Here is a 23545-nt window from a genome sequence, read left to right on the forward strand (position 1 = left end):
GATTCTCAGGGCAGACTCCACATCCCTAGGATCCGCTCTGCTCCATGCTCTCTCCTCTTGATTGCTTTTGCATTCCTGTTTGGAATGTCTCCTCTGACTCAAGTGTGGTTGAAGCACAGTTTACTGTGCAAAACATAACAGCCAAACCAGTTGCTTTTTATACTATTGCCTCTGGCCTTGCCCACCTCTGTAAGGTAGCCCAGTACAGCAGAGCGATAAATCAATATATCGTCCAAAATCGATTTCAAGTCCCTATTGTAATATTGGTTTCATAATTTTTGACCTGGCAATATATCGTAAATCATGATGTGTGTGTGTGTGTGTGTGTGTGTGTGTGTGTGTGTGTGTGTGTTATGCAAAAATCATAATGCAGGAAACACCATGAAGCCAGACAATGCATCTACATAGTTCCATCCTTATTTTGGACATCGTGATATATCAATATGTCAGGACGTTTAGCTGGTGATATATCACCATGTTGAAAACCAGATATTACCCACCCCTACTGTTCACCTCTACATAGTTCCATCCAGTGCTCCTTTTCTAGAAAAATTGGTGCTGGAACTCACCATGAACACCTCCATCATTCTCTTAGAATGGCAATGCCGCCCACCTGAGAGGTGCCGGAACTGAGTTCCTGTGAGTTCTCCCTGAAAAAAACCTGGTTCTATCCTTATTTCAGACATTGTCATGTACTGTATTTTTCCGTGTATAAGACTAGGTTTTCCCCCAAAAAATTAATGTCAGAAATTAGGGGACGTCTTATACATGGGCCATCTCCCCCATTTTTTAAAATGTGAGTCCCCAAAAATAGGGGGCGTCTTATACATGTGGACGTCGTATAGATGGAAAGATATGGTATCTCAATGGTGATATATCACAATGTTTAGCTGGTGATATATCACAATGTTGAAAACATCATCCAGGTATTGCCCAGCCCTATAGCCCAGGAGGGCATGTGACCCTCAGACTGAAAAAGAAGATCCCCATTCACTTCTGGTCCAAGAGGTTCCAAACAGCCCATGACAGTGATTGTCACTGATAATCTGTCTGTCACATTGAGAATGCAAAGTAATACATCCCCTGCCTCTAGAGGTTCCATTTCCCCTACATTTGTCAAGCCTTGATTTAAAAATCCACCCCAAAGAGCAGGGCCGGCTCTAGGTAGAGTCCCAGTGGCGCGGGGCGCCAGGGTGCCGGGCTGATAGGCAGGGCGCTGCGCGACGAAGCCGCGTGGAAGCCATGCTGCGCCCTGCAAGGGCAGGGGCACTGGAGCAATCTCCGCCCCTCAGCGCCAGGGCGCGCGACCTGCTCGAGACTGCCCTGCCAAAGAGCTCCCCATATCTCACATCAGATTGGCTTGTGGAGGTGGGCTTCAGAAACTCAAGCACAACTTTCCTGGATGTGCAAAGAAAATAAATATGCACAAAAGGTAATTGTGACATTTAGCACAACATGAACCATAAACCACAGAAAGGAGCCAAATAAATATTTTTACTTAGTGGCTTTGAATACCCCTGAAAAGGAATAAGAAGATGAGTGTGGCTCCTAGGACCTTTCACTCCTAAGCCTCCAGGCAAACAGCTACGAATGCAGATCCAGAAATGATTATTATAGACAAAACCCAGAACTCTGATTCCAAGAATAATGAAGATTTTGACAAATGAGATATGGGCCAGGAGGAAAGAACTAAATTAGATTTAATTGCCAGGGGGTAGGATGAGGGAGAAGACCCACTTCCCATTCATGGCTCACTGAAGACAACAAAGCATCATAAATTTATGTGGAGGAGGTCATACCCTTTCTTCCTTGAGGAAATATTTTCTGATATGGTGAGGAGCACATTTCAGGAATACAAATGTAGATTAAATATCAGTGGTAGTAGTGAATCATAGACTCACAGAGTTGTAGAGTTGAAAGGGATCTAAAGGGTCATCTAGTCCAAACCCATGCAATGCAGGGATCACAGCTAAGTGATCCCTGACAGGTAGCCATCCAACCTCTGTTGAAAAACCTCCAAGGAAGGAGAGTCCACCACCTTCCTAGGGAGTCTTTTCCACTGTCAAATGGCTCTTACTATCATAAATTTCTTCCTAATGTGTAGTCAGTGTCTCCTTTCTTGCCATTTGATTCTGGTGGATCAGGTCCTACCCTCTGGAACAGCAGAAAACAAGCTTGCTCCATCTTCCATGTGACAGCCCTTCAGATATCTGAATATGGCTATCAGAGAATTGTAGAGTTGGAAGAGATAACAAGGGTCATTTGGTCCAACCCCCTGCAATGCAGGAACCACAGCTAAAGAATCCCTGTCTTATACTGAGTTAGACCACTGGTCCACCTTGCTCAGTATTGTCTACACACTGGCAGCCTTTGCCAGCCCCACCTGGAGAGGCTACCTAGAACCTTCTGCCTGCAATACGGATGCTCTAACACTGAGCCCAGTCTCCTCTTTTCCAGACTAAACATCCGTAACTCCTTCAACTGTTCCTCACAAGGCTTGGTTGCCAGACTCTTTGTCATATTGGTTACCCTCCTCTGCACATGTTCCAAATAGTCAATATTAGTCTGAAACTACAGTGCCCACAACTGGACACAGACTTCAGGCAGTGGAACAGACTCCCTCAGAAGGTGGTGGACTCTCATTCACTGGAGGTTTTTAAGTGGAGGTTGGATGGCCTTCTGTCAGGGATCCTTTAGCTGTGCTACCTGAACTGAAGGGGGCTGGACTGTATTGTTGGTGACTTGTGGAAGTCACCTGGTCATTCACCACACCCCAACCAGTGTGATGTTAGCTGCAGAGTATGTGGAGCCCCAGCAGAGTCTTCAGAGATTTCTTGCTCCCAGCAGAAGATCTTCTTCCAGAGTCCCCAATTAAGAGGAGAACTCCTCTCCCACACAGTTCAAAGTAACCAAGTGTTTATTGTCTCCAGATGCAAGACAAAGCTAAACACTGCTATCTACTATGTGCAGTCCTTATGGCCTTTGAAGTAAAGATACATATGTACGTACAGAGACATCCACTAACACTATCACCACAATAGCTAACGCTGCTATGGAAAACCCACAGTCTCTTCCCCTGACCCTCAGGACTGGGCATAATGAAAGCAATGCCCTGGAGACTATGATACCCGTCTCTACACATAGGCATACGGCCTGGACCAATGGGATGGGGAATGGCTCAGAAAGGCATGCAGTTGACCTCGCTGGTGTTGCTATGGTAACCCAGTGCACCTGGCACCCTTACCAGATGTGGGGGATGTGCTCCTCAGGACATGAGCCCAAGCACTGTGTAATTTAACCCATGGTTCACATAACACCAATATGGATGACCCTCTGAATTCCTTCTAACTCTATGATGCTAAGTCATCTCTGCAAAACAGCTAGTAGTTTTGCCATAATAATGTTGGAACATTTTTAGTTACCCATCCATCAAAAATGGCCTCCCCAACCCCTGTGGCTCAGCAGGAAAAGTACGGGCTGAACTGCATTTCCCTCATCTCTTTAAGTTGGGAGGAGGGAACTGGGGGAAAGAGTTTGGATTTGATATCCCGCTTTATCACTACCCTAAGGAGTCTCAAAGCGGCTAACATTCTCCTTTCTCTTCCTCCCCCACAACAAACACTCTGTGAGGTGAGTGGGGCAGGGAGACTTCATAGAAGTGTGACTAGCCCAAGGTCACCCAGCAGCTGCATGTGGAGGAGCGAAGATGCAAACCCGGTTCCCCAGATTACAAGTCCACCGCTCTTAACCACTACACCACACTGGCCTCTTTTAGTTGGGAGGAGGGAACTGGGGTGACGGAGGGTGCACATTAGCCTGTCTCCCAACCCTCTCAGACTCCAGAGCTCTCTCCGTCTCTTTGCAGATGCTCCATTTTGCTTCATAGCAGGAATTTCCACCATGCCTCATTTAATCATGTGTTGAGTGATATTAAGCAGATGTGGATTACCTGACTGAATCTGTCCCACTGCTGTCAGCCTTTGCTTGCTAAAATGGAAAAACTGGCTCAGCCCTGCTCCATCCACTCACTCCCAAAGAAACCAAACAATGATTCCCCCCCAACCCACCCCCTGCTACAGAGACTTGTTCGGCTAACTGAAGTAACAGGATCCAGAGGCCTTTGCCTTGGAATCAGCATCTCTGCTCAGCATGTCCACTTTGTAATCATAGGAATATAAGAAGAGCCTGCTGGATCAGGCCAATAGCCAATCTAGTCCAGCTTCTTCTTCTCACAGTGGTCACCCCAATGCTCACAAGCAGGACCCAAGCACAGGAGCGCTTTCCCCTCTTGTGGTTTCCAGCCACTGGTATTCAGCATACAATGATAGAATTGTAGAGTTGGAAGGGGCTCTGAGGATCATCTAGTCCAACCCTCTGCAATGCAGAAATATGCAGCTGTCCCATATTGGGATCAAACTTGCAACCTTGGTGCTATCAGTACCACACTCTAATCAACTGAGCTATCCACACGGGAAGCATCGCTGCCTCGAGTCATAAGATTTCCTACCTGCTCTTCACTAGAAATTCACAGGGTATGTTACAACAGTTAATTTACAATGATAAGAACAGATAAAACCAAATGGAACCATTCCAAATGAAATCAGAATGGTATTGTGGAGTTGGACAAATGTCCTGAAGTTGTGATGCAGTTCTGATGGGCAGGAAGGGCCCTTTAAAAATATGTGTTTTATGTAATGGAATTCATTGAACATTGGCCTGCTTCCTCACCCTCTTGAACTCCAGAACTCTCTTCATGCTCGCCCTATGCAAGGATCATTGTTGCTTCTCTCCATGTGTCCACTAGAGTTCAATCCTTTCTCAACCTCACAGACATTCAGTGAAGCTGAATGTTCTTCCTCCACTGTTGGAAACACAATAGCTCTGAATATCAGTTGCAGGAAACCACAGGAGGGGAGAATTGCTGTTGTGCTCAGATCCTGCTTGCAGACTTTTTATTGGGGCACCTGACTGGCCACTGTGAGAGCAGGGTGTTGGGCTAGGTGGGTCTATGATCCAATCCAGCAAGGAACCTAACTTGGTGTGCCAATCTGCAAATTCATTAGCATCAGTTCGGGTCAGTCCTCTGCAAAAAGCAGATCCAACGAACCCCTCCTCCTCCTCATACGCCTGCTAACAACCAAAGCTTGTCGGCAAAGCAGCAACAATGAACCTCCAATTTCTTGATCCACAGTACCTTGGAACATCTCAGAATTCCTAGTATTTCTGAAATGTCTAATTGCTTCATGACCAAGGAGGGTTGCATTCTCCTCCCTGGTGGAAACAGCAATTGTAAGAGAGACCAAAGCCCTCTGGATGCCAACTTCTATTTATTTGGATAAGACAATGATTTCCTACTCGCCCGCAGGCTACACAATTCCACCTTTCTTGCTTCGCAGGAGGAAATTCCTTTGAAGAACAATGAATTCCTGTTCCCTTTAAAAAAGAAAACCCTCTGTATGACTGTACTTTCCTCAAATTTCTAACCTAGTTTCCCAGTCCCCTGTGAAATGAGGTGGACAAAACTAGGCATGAAACCTAATACACACACACACACACACACACACACACACACACACACACACCACATCCTGGTGCACTCGTGCTAGCATGCCAAGCTAATGCCATACAGAAAGTGGATGGAGAGAGGTTTTTCTCCCTCTCTCCTAAATACTAGAACTAGTGGACATCCAATGAAGCTGAATGGGGGAAGAGTCAGGATAGAGAAAAGACAGTCCTTCTTCTTGTAGCACAGGGTTAATCTGTGGAACTCACTTCCACAAGAGGCGGTGATAGCCATAGACTCAAGTGGCCCTAAAAATGGGGGGGGGTAGTCAAATTCATGGAGAATAAAGTAATCGTGCTCTGCCTCCGTAGTTGGGCATTCCATCAGTTGCTGAGAATCATAAGCAGGGAGAGTGCTGCTTTGCAGGGGGTTGGAACAGATGACCCTTGGACTCCCTTCCAACTCTACAATTCCGTGATTCTATTCTTGCAGGTTTCCCACTGGGGCATCTGGTTGGCCACTGTGAGAACAAGATTCTGGACTAGATGAGCCCCCTTGCCCAGATCCAACATGGCTTGTCTTACATTCTAATGGAAGAATGTTGCTTCTCTTTCCAGCCTCATGAAATGCAATAGAAAATCAGGTCACATCTTTGAGTTATAAACTCTTATGACTGGGATCACAGGTTTTTTCCCTCAGGACCCAGGTGGCGCTGTGGGTTAAACCACTGAGCCTAGGGCTTGCTGATCAGAAGGTCGGCGGTTCGAATCCCTGTGACGGGGTGAGCTCCCGTTGCTTGGTCCCAGCTCCTGCCAACCTAGCAGTTCGAAAGCACGTCAAAATGCAAGTAGATAAATAGGAACCGCTACAGCGGGAAGGTAAACGGCGTTTCCATGTGCTGCTCTGGTTCACCAGAAGTGGCTTTGTCATGCTGGCCACATGACCTGGAAGCTATACGCCAGCTCCCTCGGCCAATAATGCGAGATGAGCAGAGTCGGTCACGACTGGACCTAATGGTCAGGGGTCCCTTTACCTTTACCTTTACTTCTGAATTGGATTCATTGGCGCAGGAACTGTATGTTCCAGTAACCTGGTAGCTGGTGGTTGTTGGATGGGCAGCTTTGGTCCCAGGTTCAATCCCTGCTGGAATCTCCCTGCCAGGAGGGAAAGACCCCTGCCTCAAACCCTGGAAAGACACTGCCAGTCAGTGTAGACTATAATGAGCTAGACAGACCAATGTAAGACAGCTTATTTATTTACAGCCATGAGTATTGGGATCTTGCTTTTAGAGAAGGGGCTATAACTCAGAGGCAGAAGGTCCTGGATTCAATTCCTGGCATCTCTAGGTAGGGCTGGGAGAGACTCCCTACCCGAAAACCTGGAGAGCTGCTGCCTGCCAGTGTAGACAATACTAAGCTAGATTGAACCCAATTGTCTGACTCTGTATATGGCAGCTTTCTATGTAAGCATTAGGTTTCAAGGGGGCGGGCTGTAACTCAGTGCAAGCTTCAGCCCGTTCTCCAGAATGCTGAGGACTAGAATCTCACTCTGTGAGCCGGGCCAGGATATAGCTCAATGGCAGCACATTCAGAAGCCTGATTTAATATAAGGCAGCTCCCTGTGTTCCTAAGAGATGAGGAACTTGACACTCAGAAACTAGGGCAGTGATGCACCATCATTTGATAGCAGAGTACACTTCTCTGAAGAACAGATAAGTTGTTCCCCTGTACAATGAGGAGAACACAAATAAATAAGGGCTGCCTGGCCTCAAAAGTTGAGCACAGTCACTATCTTTCTGCACAAAGCACTGCGCCCTCGTGAAGATCCATCACCTGTTTGGTCCTACTTTCTCCTAATTTACAAGCTTTTTGGCAAGCAGATTTCCCCATATACAATGCATGTCCTGTTATTTTCAGTAATGCACTTTTTCTTTTACCCCACCGTGCCCATATGTGTGCATTTTCAAACATGCTGTTCAGATAAGAATTTAAGAAGAATCTGGCTACTGCATAAGGGCTAAGGGGACTCATCCAGTCCAGCATCTACTTCACACGCTGTGCATCCAGATGCCTGTAGGAAACCAGGAAGCAGGACCTGTATGCAACACCAGATCCACCACCACCCCCCACTTCAGTTTCCAGCAACTGGGATTCAGAAGCATTGCTGCCTTCAAATATGGAGGCAGAAGATTGCCACCATGGTAGCCACTGGTTGCCTAATTTACTCCATGGATTTGGCCAATTCTCTTTTAAAGCCCTCGCTACTGGTGGCCATTACTGCCTCCTGTGGGAGTGAGTTCCATAGTTTGTGTTGCATAAAGGACTTTCATTTATCTGTTCTGAATCTTCCAACATCTTAATTGGGTGTCCTTGGGTTCTAGGGTTATGAGAGGGAGGAAAACTATTCCCTGCCCACTTTCTCCATGCCATGCATAACTTTAAAAACTACTAACATGTCATCTCTTAGTCACCTTTTTTCCTAATGTGGCAGCATTTTCTCAAATGCTGCAGCCTTTCCTGAAAGAAGAGTTTCTCTGTCTCCTTGATCATTTTGGTTGCCTTTTGCTGAAACCTCTTCCACTTCTGCAATACAGTACAGTATCATCTTTGAGGTGAGGTGACCAATTGGAGAACCACATTGCAAACCCCAGAGCAGTGCAGATTTTGACGGATAAGAATGATTACCGATTTGTGCATTGGTTTCAGAGGTATATTTTAAACTGGGGCAAGGAGTGGAGGTCAAATCGCTCTCTCCCTTTCCCTGCCGGCACAGGGAACATCTTTGCAGATTGCCTTGCTAGCAAACCAGGACCCATTTCCCCCTCAGAATTGGTTCCTAGTCGGTGGACGGTTTGACAGTTTCCATGTTTGTGTTGGACGTGCCTTTCGCCTCCAGCACTCCAACTGTGACAACAGTTTCCGCTTGAATGTTCCAACCCCCTGAGTGAGACACTACGGTGACCCGACGCCAACATTAATGCAAAACATGCTCAGTGACAAAACAATTTATCATTCCAGCAATTTTTACGCCCAGGCACAGAAGAATAAAAACGCAGAAGTTCAGAGATACTCAACGCCAACATATACTTTACCACAGGCATTGGTGAAGAGAACCTGTGTACTGCAGTAGTTAGAGTATCAGACTGGGTCCTGGAAACCAGGGTTCAATTACGCCACTCAGCCATGAAGTTAACTTGGACCAGTCACTACTGCTCAGCTTAACCTACCTCACAGGATTTTTTTTTAATTTAAAAATTATTTTTATTAAAGATTTTCTTGGTTTACAAAAGTACATGCCTCTTCTCTTTTTACAGGTTGTACAGTCTTTCTTACAAATCAGTTACATTTGTTGTGAGACATTAGTGTTGAGTTACAGTATAACGTTGAGGAAGAAGATGGGGGAGAGGAGGGTTGGTGTGGTGAGGCTTATATTATTTTGCATAGTGTATGTGCAGGGTTTTGTGTCAGCGTCAACTAGGTAGGTTCTCTTATTACATTTCCTTGGTAGTGAGGTATTGGGGGCAGGGTGTGGTTGGTTGTCTGTGGTTGGCTGCAGGGGGTTTGTTTGTGTTTGTGGGGGGGGGGGGGCTTGTTGGGTCAGGTATACCAGATTCATTTGTATGCTGTCGGTGGATTCTTCTTGTTGTCTTGTTGGGCTGTGTATGTGATAAGGGGGAGCCATACTGGGGTGAAGGAGTCCTATTTGTCCCCGTGTCAGTTTCAGTTTATTGGTTAGCTTTTCTAGTAAGGCTGTTTCCCATACAATTTGATACCATTGGTCATGTTCACTCCTGACAGGTCTCTCCACTGTCTGGCTATGAGGCTTCTGGCTGCTGAGAGTAGGTGTGTTATAAGCTCTGAATAATGTGAGTGGCCATATGATCTTGGAGGATGTTCAGTAGGGCCAGTTGTGGGATGACCTCTTATACCTGTTTAGTTATTTCGCATATCTCTTATAGGACTGCTGTCCAGAAGGGTTGGATTTTAGAGCATTCCCACCACATGTGGAGGTATGTGCCTTTGGAGGTGCAGCCTCTCCATCGTCTTGGTGAGGTTCCTGGGTATATCAGCGCCAGTTTCCGTGGTGTTAAGTACCAGCTGCAGGTGAGTTTCAGAGTGAGTTGCCTTCTTTTGGCTAATATGGACTCAAAGCAGGGGTAGGCAACCTAAGGCCCAGGGGCCGAATGCAACCCAGTCGCCTTCTCAATCCAGCCCATGGTTGGTCCAGGAATCAGCATGTTTTTACATGAATAGAATGTGTCCTTTTACTTAAAACGCATCTCTGGGTTATTTGTGGGGCATAGGAATTTGTTCATCCCTCCCCACCCAAAAAAATATAGTCTGGCCCACCATATGGTCTGAGGGACGGTGGACTGACCCACAGCTGAAAAAGGTTGCTGACCCCTGACTTAAAGGGAGGTTTAGACCACATTCTAGTCCATTGGGTGGGGTTAATTTCACAGCCTATGTTGTGCTTTTATCGTTCTTTGATTGTATCAAGGGGGGTTGTGGGGTTTTGGAGCAGTATTTTATATATTGTGGATACCATCCCTTTTCCATGCCCCTCTGCTGTCAGGAGAAGGTTTTTGAAGGTGGTCAAGGACCTAGTGGCTGCTGATTTTACTGGGTTACTTAGGAAGGCATATACCAGTAGTTGATGGTGTGTTAGCCAAGGTATTTGGGTGTCCCCCACTTGTCTTGTATTTCTTGTGTTGGTATGGGTATGCTGTTGTCCTCACAGGATTGTTGTGGGGATTAAATTATGACTAGGACCTGGGAGACCAGGGTTCAAATCCCCACTCAGTGATTAAGCTCAGTAGGTGACCTTGGGTCAGTCCCTGCCTCTCAGTCTAACCTACCTCACACGGTTGTGGGCATTAAATGAGGGGAAGAACCATGTGTGCCACTTTCAGCTACTTGGAGAAAAAGGTGGAATATAAATGCAATAAATGAATAAGCAAATAAATAAAATATTTGATGCTTAAAATAATAGTGCTTAAAATGTATGGTGTGGATATGGATACTATCAACTCCATGCTTTAAGTCAACAACATGCCTTCATCCAAGCAGAATGGTCCATTTGTTACCCAAGCTTTCTATACCAAGTGCCCATAGTCTTAAACCTACAGGCAAATATACCCCTTTACATCTCCCTGTAGTCATAGAATCATAGAATCATAGAGTTGGAAGAGACCACAAGGGCCATCCAGTCCAACCCCCTGCCAAGCAGGAAACACCATCAAAGCATTCCTGACAGATGGCTGTCAAGCCTCTGCTTAAAGACCTCCAAAGAAGGAGACTCCACCACACTCCTTGGCAGCAAATTCCACTGCCGAACAGCTCTTACTGTCAGGAAGTTCTTCCTAATGTTTAGGTGGAATTTTCTTTCTTGTAGTTTGAATCCGTTGCTCCGTGTCCGCTTCTCTGAAGCAGCAGAAAACAACCTTTCTCCCTCCTCTATATGACATCCTTTTATATATTTGAACATGGTTATCATATCACCCCTTAACCTTCTCTTCTCCAGGCTAAACATACCCAGCTCCCTAAGCCGTTCCTCATAAGGCATCGTTTCCAGGCCTTTGACCATTTTGGTTGCCCTCTTCTGGACACGTTCCAGCTTATCAGTATCCTTCTTGAACTGTGGTGCCCAGAACTGGACACAGTACTCCAGGTGAGGTCTGACCAGAGCAGAATACAGTGGTACTATTACTTCCCTTGATCTAGATGCTATACTCCTATTGATGCAGCCCAGAATTGCATTGGCTTTTTAGCTGCTGCATCACACTGCTGACTCATGTCAAGTTTGTGGTCTACCAAGACTCCTAGATCCTTTTCACATGTACTGCTCTCAAGCCAGGTGTCTCCCATCCTGTATTTGTGCCTTTCATTTTTTTTTGCCCAAGTGTAGTACTTTACATTTCTCCTTGTTAAAATTCATCTTGTTTGCTTTGGCCCAGTTGTCTAATCTGTTAAGGTCATTCTGAAGTGTGATCCTGTCCTCTGGGGTGTTAGTCTCATGTTCCCATTTTGGTTAATGGTTTTCTAAAGTCATGCTATATATATATATATATATATAATGATGCTTTGAGGGCAGGAAATTAAAAACAAAAAAAAGTTTATCTTACTCCCAGTCCTTTAATCAAGTGCAACACAAGTCAAATTGTGGAGACCACTGATCCAGTTCCAAGCCTGCATGGGTTTATTTTTGCTGACTCAAGTTTTCTGATATGGTTGCCAGATTTTTAATTTTATTTAGAGGAATCTGAGAATATCATGGACAAGCTGAATGTTATGGATGCCCCCTTTAAGAAAATATTAATCCAGCAACTATTATTTTCAATTTTGACAGATTGTCCTGCTGAACACTTTTTGCTCTCCTTTGGAATAAAGGCTGTCACTTCTGGCAGACCCAACACTTGCCAGCTATCCTGTTGAAAAATGATGACATCAGCCTCCCAAAAGGAATCTAACTGGGGGTGGGGAGAGAGAGAATTAGTTCCCTGTGTTACTCTGAATCATGCATTTTAGATCAAAATAATAAATGGTCCCAAGCAGTCAGAGCTGGTCATAAAAAGTGTGTGTGTGTGTGTGTGTGTGTGTGTGTGTGTGTGTGTGTGTGTGTGTGTACTAGGTCTGTGCAATATATCAATATATCATCCAAAACCGGTTTGAAGTTCATATTGCGATATTGGTTTCAGAATTTTTGACCTGGCAATATATCATGACTCATGATGTGTGTGTGTGTGTGTGTGTGTGTGTGTGTGTGTGTGTGTGTGTGTGTGAAAACCGTGAAGCCAGCCAATGCTTCTTTCAATTCCTGCATCGTGATAGATTGGTATATCACGGTGTTTAGTTGGTGATATATCACAATGTTGAAAACAAAACATGGCCCAGCCCGTGTGTGTGTGTGTGTGTGTGTGTGTGTGTGTGTGTGTGTGTTTGCGTTTGCTTACCTCTTTTTCTGACACTGGGGCGCAAACTGGGTCAGTCACTGTGAAAACAGAATGCTAGAGTAGTCCATTGGCCTGATCCAGCAGCCTCTTGTGTTCTCATGAATATAACAAGGGTATGCTTTCTGGATCACACCAAAGGCTGCTCTTGGCTAGCATTCTATCCCCTCAGTAGCCAACAAGTTGTCTCAATGAGCCCAACAGCAGTACTGTCCCCATAGTCCTTGTGGCTAATAGCCACGGATAGCCATACCTTGCATGAACTGGTCTAATCCTCTTTTGACAACATCCAAGTCAGTCATCTTGGGGGGAGAATTCTATAATTAAAATACTTGCTGTGCGAAGCACCAACTCCATCCCATGCCCTCTGAGTGTCTCCCGCTTTGAGTGGGACATCCCAGGTGGACAGAGGCCACCCCAGCTTCAGACCCTAATCCGGGGTGCCCCATTTGGGCTTCCATGCTCTGGCTGTGCCAAAGCATGGGACCAAAAGAGACACTTATTTGGTTCTGCACTGTGGCACGAAACAGTTGGCTCACACCAGAGCACGGAACCAAAAAAATGGAAGGAGAACTTACCTTGACCCACATACCACCACTCTTATTCCTCCTTCCATTATGGCACTTCCAGATGCATCTGTGGCACCGGAGGAAGAGACTGCACCACTCAGAGCAGCGCCCCCTGAGGCCATGTAGGCAGGTGCAGCCTTCCCAAGGCAAAGGAGGAGAAGGGGGCAGTTGGGCTTGTGAGGAAGATGGTGGCAGCAGGGAGGGGGCAAGGGGGCAAGCAACAAGATCAGCAGAATGGGGTGTGTGTGCCCTGATTTGCCCTCCCAAAATGTTGAGGGGCATGGCAGTTTAGTAACCTGAATTATGTGTGTATGTGATAAGAGGGTCGGAAGAATGTGGCTACTGGGTGAGGCCAAGGGGCAGGGTGCATTTAGTCCACCCTCTTGTTCTCGCAGTGGCCAACCTGATGCCCATTATGGGAAACCTACAAGCAGGATCAGGGCACAAGCGCTACTCTTCCCTCCTATGGTTCTCAGCAATTGGTATTCAGAGGCATTCTGGCTTCAACAGTGGAGGAGGACAGTCAAGGCAGGAGGCAGAAGCCTCTCAATGCAAATTTAAGAGCATAAGAAGAGCCTCCTTCTAGAGCAGGCCAATGGCACATCTAGTCCAGCATCCTCTTTTCACAAATCTGGCCAACCAGATTCCTGTGGGAAAGTTGCAAGCAGGGTCTGGGCAACAGAAACTCCCTCCCCTTGCTGTTTTGAGCCAGGAGTCGGACATCGGAACAGAAGTTCATTTTATACGTCAACTCCCGAGTATCGTGAAATAAAGCTGCAACAAAGCTCCCTCCAGGAGAGTCCTGTTTCCAATTATTGAGCTGTATTTTACTGCTTTACGTCTTGCCACAAAAATGTCTCATTTTTCAAACACACACACACACACACATATCTCAAGGATAACATATTCAGTTCCATTCTTATTTCAGACATCATGATATATCGGTATGTGACATTTTTGAAAGCCAACTACCACCCAGTCCTAGGCAAGGCAGGTAGGACTTGTGGTCCACGCATCTGGAGAGAAGTGCTCTGGCCAACCTTGACATGCATATACACCATGTTCTTTACTTGGCATATAGTCACTTACAGTTACTTGTGTCGGCTACTTTGCCCATCTGGAGTTACCTGCTACTTTGCCCATCTGGAGTTACCTGCGTCCAGTCCCTGTGTCCGTGGGTGTGCGCTACAGCGCATGTGCCCCACAGGCAGCCGTTGGGACTTGGAACGCAGAGACACGAGGCATTCGGCTCCCTCCCTCCCTCAGTTCAGTCAATCAGTCCGTCAGTGCTTGAGAGTTGTGTGTTGTTCCTTGGCGGCGGTGGCAGAGCAGGACGGGATGGTCTGCTCTGGCCGGTCGGTTGGTCGGTGTTGGATGGAGGGTCCCGTCCGCCTCGCCTGCTCTATCTGGAATGTACTGGGGGGCGGCTGTCGAGTGGGAGCGAGGACTCTATGGGCGCAGGCAGCGCCGCTGCTGCCGCTGAGGTTAAGTGAGGAGGGAAGCCGCGGCGCTGGCGGGCGGGGTGGGGGGTGGGTTGGCTGTGGTGGGTGTGTTAAAAGCTGGTGAGGGGATGAAGAGAGGCCAAAGAAGTGCCGGGGCTTCGGGGAGGGAACGCGTGTGTGCGTCCGCTCGCCCTCCTGTGCGAGCCAGCAAGCGACAGGTGTGAGTGCTGCTCCGCTCGCGAGAGTTTTTACAAATGTTTGACAACATATGTTCTAGCGCCCGTTTATTTAACGGGCTCAATGACACTAGTAAGGACATAAAAAGAGCCTGTCTGCTGGATCAGAACAATAGCCCATCGAGTCGAGCATCCTCTTCTCACAGTGGCCAACCAGATGCCCCAGTGGGAAACTCTCAAGCAGGACTAGAGTACATGAGCCCTCTCCCCTCCTGTGCCTTCCAGCAACTTGAATTCAGAAGCATTGCTGCCTCATAGTAGCTTCTCTTCCATGAATTTATCTCATTCTCTTTTAAAGCCATCTAGGTTGTGGCCATTCAGTTTTAGGTGAAATTACACTGAGCCCTCCAGCTCCATTCTTTCCTTGACATCCTCAGTTTCGTTGATGAAATTTTGGAGGATATGTTAAAAACTGGGAGAAATCTAAATTCTTATTTTATATATGCATATGCTTCAGTAGGAACTGGCTGTAGATGCTTCTGAATTCCAGTTGCTGGGAAGAGCAGGAAGGGAGAGTTCCCTTGTACTCAGGTCCTGCTTTTGGATGCTGGAATAGATGCCACCGGCCCAAACTAGCCGACTTATCTTATGTTCTAAGGGGCAATTTAGCATTTTCTCCTGTAAGAAGAAACAGGTCTGTAAGAAATTGCACTCCCCTGCTGGAGGCAGTATGCCTCTGAATACCAGTTGCTGGTTTTTTATGATTCCACAAGGCTCAGATAATATGGTTGAGTGAGGGAAGAGTCTCCATTTTAGCTCTGTTCAAAATGTACCAAGGAAAACCACTAGCTCCAATGGTCCACAACAGGAATCAAAGTTCCCAGGATCTCAAATGCAATTACAGTGGTACCTCGGGTTAAGAACTTAATTCATTCTGGAGGTCCGTTCTTAACCTGAAACTGTTCTTAACCTGAGGTACCACTTTAGCTGATGGGGCCTCCCGCTGCCGCCACCGCCATGCGATTTCTGTTCTCATCCTGAAGCAAAGTTCTTAACCTAAGGTACTATTTCTGGGTTGGCGGAGTCTGTAACCTGAAGCGTCTGTAACCTGAAGCATCTGTAACCCGAGGTACCACCGTAATCTAAACACAAAAATGCCTGGCAATGTTCAGTATCACATAAACAGAAGCCATATCCTTTAGGTCAAGAATGAGGGACCTCAACAACTCAGATAAGGAGGCAGGACATCCCCACCATCCTCTCCTAAAAGCCCTCTGATCGGGATGCAGCTGGATCCAAGTCCTGCCTTCTTGAATGCACTCTGCACATGCTTCCTGGCCCTCATCAGACCCTAGCACTGACAGCCAACACGGAGTGGCCAGGGAGTCAGAACACCATGGCCAAGGCCTCCTTGGCAGAGTTTGCATTGCCTTTGGCTCCCTTTCTGCACTGCCTTCTTCTGTACCTCTGCTCCAGATCTGTTTCCTGGATACCAGAGCACAGTCAAACAAACAGAGTGGAACAGGCTGTCTCTCACCCCTCAAGCAGAACCACCATGAGTCCCAGAATCCCAGCCCAGATAACAAATCTGGGTCAATGTCCTTTTGGATTACATCCGGCTGGGGCAGACTTTCGGCACTCAAGTAGCCAAATCCTACCCAAATACAGATTACCTTAAAAACTTAGTTGTTAGCTGGCATCTATTTGTCTAAGGAGACAATTGAAGAGTGCACCATCGGAGGTAAAGTCAAAGCATTGGAAAGTTACAGCACCTGCTGTGGCTGTGGAGACCGATACAGGAGAGACATGTTTTGTTGCAGCTGGGGCAGATTGAGAGCATCTGTTTGTGCTGATGCAGATGCACCATTGCATTTCTTCTCTCTGCGCTCTTCCCAGCGGCCATTCTTACTCTGGTCTCTGCTATGGATACATGACCTCACTGTCTGTCTCTTTAGAGGGAAGAGCCTTGCTGCTGGATCAGGTGAATGGCCTATCTAGTCCAGAGTCTTGCTCTCCCAGTGGCCACCAGATGCCTCAATGGGAATTCTGCAAGCAGGACCTCAGTGCAACAGCACTCTCCCCGCTAGCAGTTCCTGGCAACTGGTATTCAGAGCCATACCACCTCCGACTACGGAGGCAGAGCTCAGCCATCATGCCTAGTGGCTGTGGATAGCCCTCCATGAATTTATTCAATCCTCTTTTAAAGCCATCCAGGTTGGGTGGCCATCATTGCCTTCAATTAGCGTGAGTTCCATAGTTTAACTAGGTAATGTATGAAGAAGGACTTTCTTTTATCTGTTCTGGACATTCCATCATTCAGCTTTACATGGCAATGAGATCTCAGTCACACTCAGCTCTGTTATCAGCATGTGAATTTCGAAATCTGTTGATTTAAGTTTCCCCAAGTTACCCATTCTTCTATTTTCCACACCTCTACATCAGCTTGCACTATATTGTTTTCTTTTTTAACAGCCTTCATGAATTTCATGAATCGGAATTTTAACAGGAATTTCTCAACACATCTTCCTGACATAAACTTTTTTTTTGCAAAACCATTTCCCCTATTGTAAAGGATGTCTGTATGTTCTTTTCATGAATATATGCAATGTATAAAGCCTTTATCCCAGTATACACTAGGTCTGGGTGATATATATCCCAAAACTGGTTTTTCATGATATTGGTTTCATAATTTTTGACCTACCAATACATCATTAATCATGATGTGTGTGTGTGCATGCACTGTGCAAAAATCACAGTGGGGAAAACCGTGACTACGTACCAGCACTACCATACACTTTTTTAATGTATTGCTTGGCTGGAAAATGGGCTTATGACACTTGGACAATGAAGCTGAGATTGGACAAAGCCACGCAAATCAAACATTGGTAAAATGAAGCAAAATGTAGTTGTTTCTCCCACCTGCCCCAAAGATAGGCACAGAATACAATTCAAAGCAATAGGGAGTTGGATAATGCAGAAAGAGAGCTGCGGAGGCATGTACAGTGGTAATTTGAGCCGAAGCAGGGAGACCTGGTCACAGAAGAAGGTTCAGTGTTCATTGTAGCATCAGGTGTTCTACAACTGAACTATGGCTAATCTCCTAAAAATAAAGTAAGATCCTAGTCCCTATGGTTCTGACTTCCTGTGTGCAAAGTAGGTGCTCTACCCACTAAGCAACAGCCCTATCCCAGAATCCCCATCCCTAGGCAAGTCCCAGCAGGCAGAGGGATGCTTTCAATTATTCACCTGATATGTTTCAATCACATCCTGTTCAGAACAAACTCTTTGCTGGGAAAGCCACAGAATCACTAGAATTAACAACACGGCATTGACTCGGGTTTCCACGCCTCGGAATGCCCATCTTTGGAGAGGGAGCCTGTCGCCGACCTCAATTCACGACAAGCCCCAGGGCTGCCCCTGTGACATCATCACCTCTCCAGTTTCCCAAGCCCATCTTGGGGAATGACCCAAGTTAAACAGAAGCAAATTCACATCCACAGTGACTCAGCCGAAGGCATCTTAGCAGTATATTCCATTTGTCTGGAGGCTGAGTCTGTTTCCATCTTGGTTGATTCTAATCACTTTCCACAGCTCCTTCAAGAAGGGTCCAGATAACCCAATGACAGTCCTTACTCTTTTTAAGGTTTCATACATTCCAACATTCCTTGGATGAAAATAGGGACACTTCTCACTCCCCATTCCCTGCCCCCAGCACAGAGCACTTCCTATCAGAAGAAGTCCGAGTGTCACCACCATTGCACAAACAGGATACAGCACATGCACCCTCCACCACCTTGAGAAACCCCCTTAATCTCAATTTTATTTCATTTTATTCTTCGGTAGATTTAAAAGCACACACACAAATACGGTCGTATCTTGGAAGTCAAACAGAATCCGTTCCGGAAGTCTGTTCGACTTCCAAAATGTTCGGAAACCAAAGCATGGCTTCTGATTGGCTACAGGAAGCTCCTGCTGCCAATCAGAAGCCACAGAAGCCTTGTCGGACATTCAGGTTCCAAAGAATGTTCGCAAACTGGAACACTCACTTCCGGGTTTGCGGTGTTTGGGAGCCAAAACGTCCGAGTACCAAGGCATTCGGGATCCAAGGTGCGACTGCACATAAATTTTCAAAAGGGGCAAGTTTAGACGCGGATGTACAGGGTTTGGGGGGCTTAAACATAAATAAATCTAGATTCCTTGTGCTCTGCTCCGCTCCCCCTTTCTTCTCACCCAGGGCAGTCCTGCCCTCTGCCTGCCCCTCAGATTCAGCATGTTACACAGGGTGGGGCTTCAGCGGCTGCAGCCTCTCATCTCCCATTCTCCAGCAGTCGCTATGAGCTCACCATGGAGCAGCGGCCATGGAGAGACCATGCAGAGGCAGTGGGAAGTCCCCTTGCCACCTCTTGGGACAAGTGCCAGCTCCTTCTCCTCCCCAAACTCAGCAGTGGCCAAAGGTGGCTGTAGTCCCTGGCGCACAATTTGTGTGGGGGCAATCCAGGCACCCCACACATCCATGGATCCCCATGCCGCCTTGCCTGCCGCAAGGGGTCTCTGGACTCGCCGCTGCTTCCCCAGTCCCCTCGCTGAATGGACGCCCAGCCAGTGTTGGGGGGATTCAGTCTCTATGGGCCTTATTGGCCAGCTGGGCTCCTCCTTCATGGGCAGGCAGGTGGTGCAGCGTGGCCCCACTTGGCTCCAGTGGCAAGAGCTGGGGTAGTATGCAGGCTCCGTGAATCCTCTACACCCTGCCTGCACCCGTCCAACAGCATTGGTGGCAAGCATTGGGCTAGTGCAGTGGGTTCTATTCACCCTGTGCATTGTGTACCCCACCGTTGTCTTTCATGATTCCGGGACTGTCCCTGGAAAATAGGGACACTTGGAGAGTATGAGGTTTCCCTCCCACCAGCTTTTTTTTTTTTTGCAATGTTTGAAATAGGTCCTGAGTTAAAGGCTAACCCATCTCTTCAAATTCTTGAATACTTCTAGGATTTCCCATGGGAGAATTTAAGACACTTCTTTGTGAAACTTAAGAAGAGCCTGGCTCATAGATCAGGCCAGTGGTCCAGCATCCTGTTCTCACAGTGGCAAGTGCGCTGCCTTGCCCCCACAATTGAAGGGGCTGGCGCCACGCGATGTGCATGAGTGACGCCAGCATGCCATGTTACATGATGACATCATGTGCGCAGATTGCATGATGTGCTGACATGTCGCGCATGTGCCACAGGGTATGTGTGAGGGACAAAGGTATGCCACACGGGCTGCGTGATTAAGGTAAGCATGTCGTGCAGCATGCTTTCACTCCTTGCAGATTTTGGGGAGGTATGGCCCCCTGCCTTAAATGGGGCCAACCAGATACCCTGATGGGAAGCTCTTGCATGCAGGACATTCTACTTAGAAGGGTTTTTTTTTCTGAATATCATTTGCAATTGAGAAGCTGCATAAAAAAAACATAACCATTTAGCCTGCAGCCTCTGTTGCAAATTACAGTATGTGCTTTTCCCTAACAAAGTCATGGCAAAGAGCTAAGGATGAGAAATGCATCTTGTACTACATATGAAAATATTTCCAACAACTGCTGTCTGCAGAAAGCCTAAAAGCTGTGTGGGCGGGATTCTCCCAACACAAAGCTCTATTCGGTAGTCGCTGAGGGTTTTAACTTTGTAAGTTGGCACCCTACAGGACCAGGACCGCAAGCCTGTAATATTAGGTCACTCCCCAGAGCCCCCCTTCCCCCGCCCATGCAAGCCTACTCAGAGCCTTTCATCTGTCACATCTGGACGCCCGGCACACAGTGGGGGTAAAGCTGAAGGAAATGGGAATCACATTTCTTTCCCTTCAGTTTCGTTTATTTTTGCAAGACAGCTTGGATTTGGAGTGGGTGACCAAGGCCACATTCACATCAGACGCCACTTTAATAAACATTCATGGCTTCTTCTCCTTAAGCATCCTGGGAGCTGTAGTTTGTTCGGGGTGGTGAGAGGTGGTAGGAGAACCCCGCTTCTTCTCCCAGAGCTACATTTCCCAGAGTTCCCTGTGAAAAGGGATTGACTGTTAAACCGCTTTGGGAATTGTAGCTCTGAGAAGGGGAACTGGAGGCCTCCATAGCTCAATGGCAGAGCACCTGCTTTGCACAAAGAAGGTCCCTGGTCCCTGGTGGCATTTCCGGATAGGTTCAGGAATGCCCAGGGGAGTAGCGGGCGGGGGAGCTGCTGGGAGAATGGGCACGCTGCTCATGCTGCCCTCCCTTAGCCAGCCCTGCACCACTTTAGGAGGCTGGGATCTAAAGCAGCTCTGGGAAGGCACTGTGAGAAGGGTACTATGTGCCCTTCAATCCCAGCCTCACCCTCATGCCACCCTCCCCAGATCCCAGACTCGCAAAGTGGGTCATGGGTTGGTGTCTTTCTAGCAATATCAGCAGTGAGGGCTGGGCTAGCGCGCAACAAGCTCTGTTTTCCCTCTGCACCCTCCGGCTATGAAAACATGCTCTGCCCCTGCCTGAAGCCCTGCGGAGCTGCTGCCAGCTAGCATAGATGGTACTGAGGTAGCTGGACCAGTGGTAGGAAACGGATCCCCGTGTTCCTGTGTTCCTAGTACAATTAGGAAACTCACAGGATGGTTCTTGACACTCTTAGAGACACCACTGGATTCTTCTCCAAAGAGAGTTAGCAAACAGGGTCTGTCCTGCCAAAAATTCTGGCATGGATTGTAGAATCCAGGGGAGATGCTGTAGCCCATGCCAGGGCTCCACAGCAGAATACAGTACCCATAAGGGTCTCCAGAATTCTCTAGAGTCCAGAGGCTTCCAGTAAGTCAAAACAATAAATGAGGTCATAGAATTGTGGAATTGTAGATTTGAGAGGGGTCCCCAAGGGTCATCTAGCCTATTCCCCTGCAATGAAGCATTCACGGCTAAAGAACCCCTGGCAGATGGCTACCCAACCTCTATTTAAAAACCTCCAAGAAAGGATAATCCACCACTTTCTGAGGTGGTTCGTTCCACTGTTGAATAGAACTGGACAATATCTGATTTTCAACATCATGATATTTCACTAGCTACCGTATACATTGTGATATACAGATATATCATGATGTTTGAAATAAGGATGGAGCTATGTAGAGGGAGGCTGGCGTCACACTTTTTCCTGCATTGTGATTTTTGCATAGCCCATGTGCACACACACATAGACACACACATCATGATTCATGATATATTGTCAGGTCAAAAATTATGAAACTGATATCATGACATTGAACTTCAAACCAGTTTTGGACAATATATTGACCAGCCACACTGTCAAACAACTCATAAAGCAGACTTCCCCAACCTGGTGCCATCTAAATACTGCTAGAGTATAACTCCCAGCAGCCCTCACAGAAGCTGCCAGCGGGCTCAGCAGCCTACAAGTCCGATGAGCAGGATGATGGAGTGCAAGAACTTCTGAGCACAGTACCACAGGAAGCTGCCTTATCCTATTAGTCTATCTAGCTCAGGACCATCTGCACTAACTGGTTTCAGGTGGGGAACATTCCGAGTCCTACTTGGAGTTGCCAGTGGAAATTGAACCTGGGGACTTCTGGAAGCAAAGCAAAGCAGATGCTTTACCCTGGAGCTACTGCCCTTTCTCTACAATAAAGCAAGATTCTAATCCTCATTGTTTTGGATTATAAATAGGAAATAGGAGCCTGCCTTATACCAAGTGTCAGATCTGTTGGTCCATCTCATTCAGTGTTGTCTACACTAACTGGCAGCAGTCCCAGGGTATCCATGATGAGGCATTCCCTAGCCCTACCTGGAGATGCCAGCGTAGATTGAACCCAGGACCTTCTGCATGTAAAGCAGAGCATGCAAATGCAGAGCCCCCATGTGAGGGCCAGCCCTGTGTGGAGAGCTTGTTTTATTGACAACCTTCCAGCACTACTGCCTGCAGAAACGAGAGCAACTGGCATTCAGAGGCATACCGCCCCAGTACCAGAGATCCAACATAGAGCATCATGGTTAGTAGTCACTGATAGCGTGGTCCTCCACGAATGTATCTATTCCAAGAAACTGACAAGAAACCACTAAGGGAGTGTAACCTTTGTGAGCCTATATCCTGCTTGGGTCCTGTTTGTGGATTTTGCATTCAGGGCATCTGACCAGCACTGTGAGAACAGGATGCTGAACTAGATGGGAATTCAGCAGCAGCAGGATCTTATTATGTTCTTATGACTTGCAATAAACCTTGTTGTAACTGAATCCAAAGCAAAGAGTTGGAAGGGATCCCCAAGGGTTATGGACTCCAACCCACTGTAATACAGGTGTCACTGCTCGTCACTCCCTTCTGTTATTTCCTAAGGCGGCAGAGACTTTCCTCTTTCTTCTCTACAAGACACTTCATGGCATTTTCCAATCTCAAAACTAACAGTCCAACTTTTTTTTTGAAAAAGAAAACAAAACATAATACTTTTACAAATATATCCTTATTGGAACAAAAAAAATTTTTTTTCTTCCAGCAGCATCTTAGAGACCAACTAAGTTTGTCATTGGTATGAGCTTTCATGTGCATGCACACTTCTTCAGATACTTCTTCAGATACCAATGACAAACTTAGTTGGTCTCTAAGGTGCTGCTGGAAGAAAAAAAATTTTTTATTTTGTTTCGACTAAGTCAGACCAACACGACTACCTACCTGTAACTAGACTTATTGGAACAGTCTGTCTGATCTGGTTTCTATCCAGGTGTAACAGCAAGAAAACATCTCTTCCACGACCCACCAGTCAAAGGCAACACGGATCATGGAACATTTTTGGGCTTCTTTCATTAAACCCAGATTTGGGGTTGGAGTAACATGATTTCCTGCGTTGGTCTCATTGACACGCTCTGAGTTTTAGACGCAAGAATTTGTTTCCATAAAGTTCACTTAAGG

The 23545-nt window shown here is 46.8% G+C and overlaps 1 protein-coding gene across 2 annotated transcripts in view; it reads right to left on the minus strand.

The window, feature by feature from the left end:
- The window catches only part of COL5A1 (collagen type V alpha 1 chain), a 192261-nt gene that overhangs the window by 167592 nt on the left and 1124 nt on the right, over nucleotides 1-23545 (minus strand). The gene's annotated exons all lie outside the window — the stretch shown is intronic.

The sequence above is a fragment of the Zootoca vivipara genome, chromosome Z2 (assembly GCF_965207765.1).
Source record: "Zootoca vivipara chromosome Z2, rZooViv2.hap1.1, whole genome shotgun sequence".
In the NCBI taxonomy this organism is placed as follows: Eukaryota; Metazoa; Chordata; class Lepidosauria; order Squamata; family Lacertidae; genus Zootoca; species Zootoca vivipara.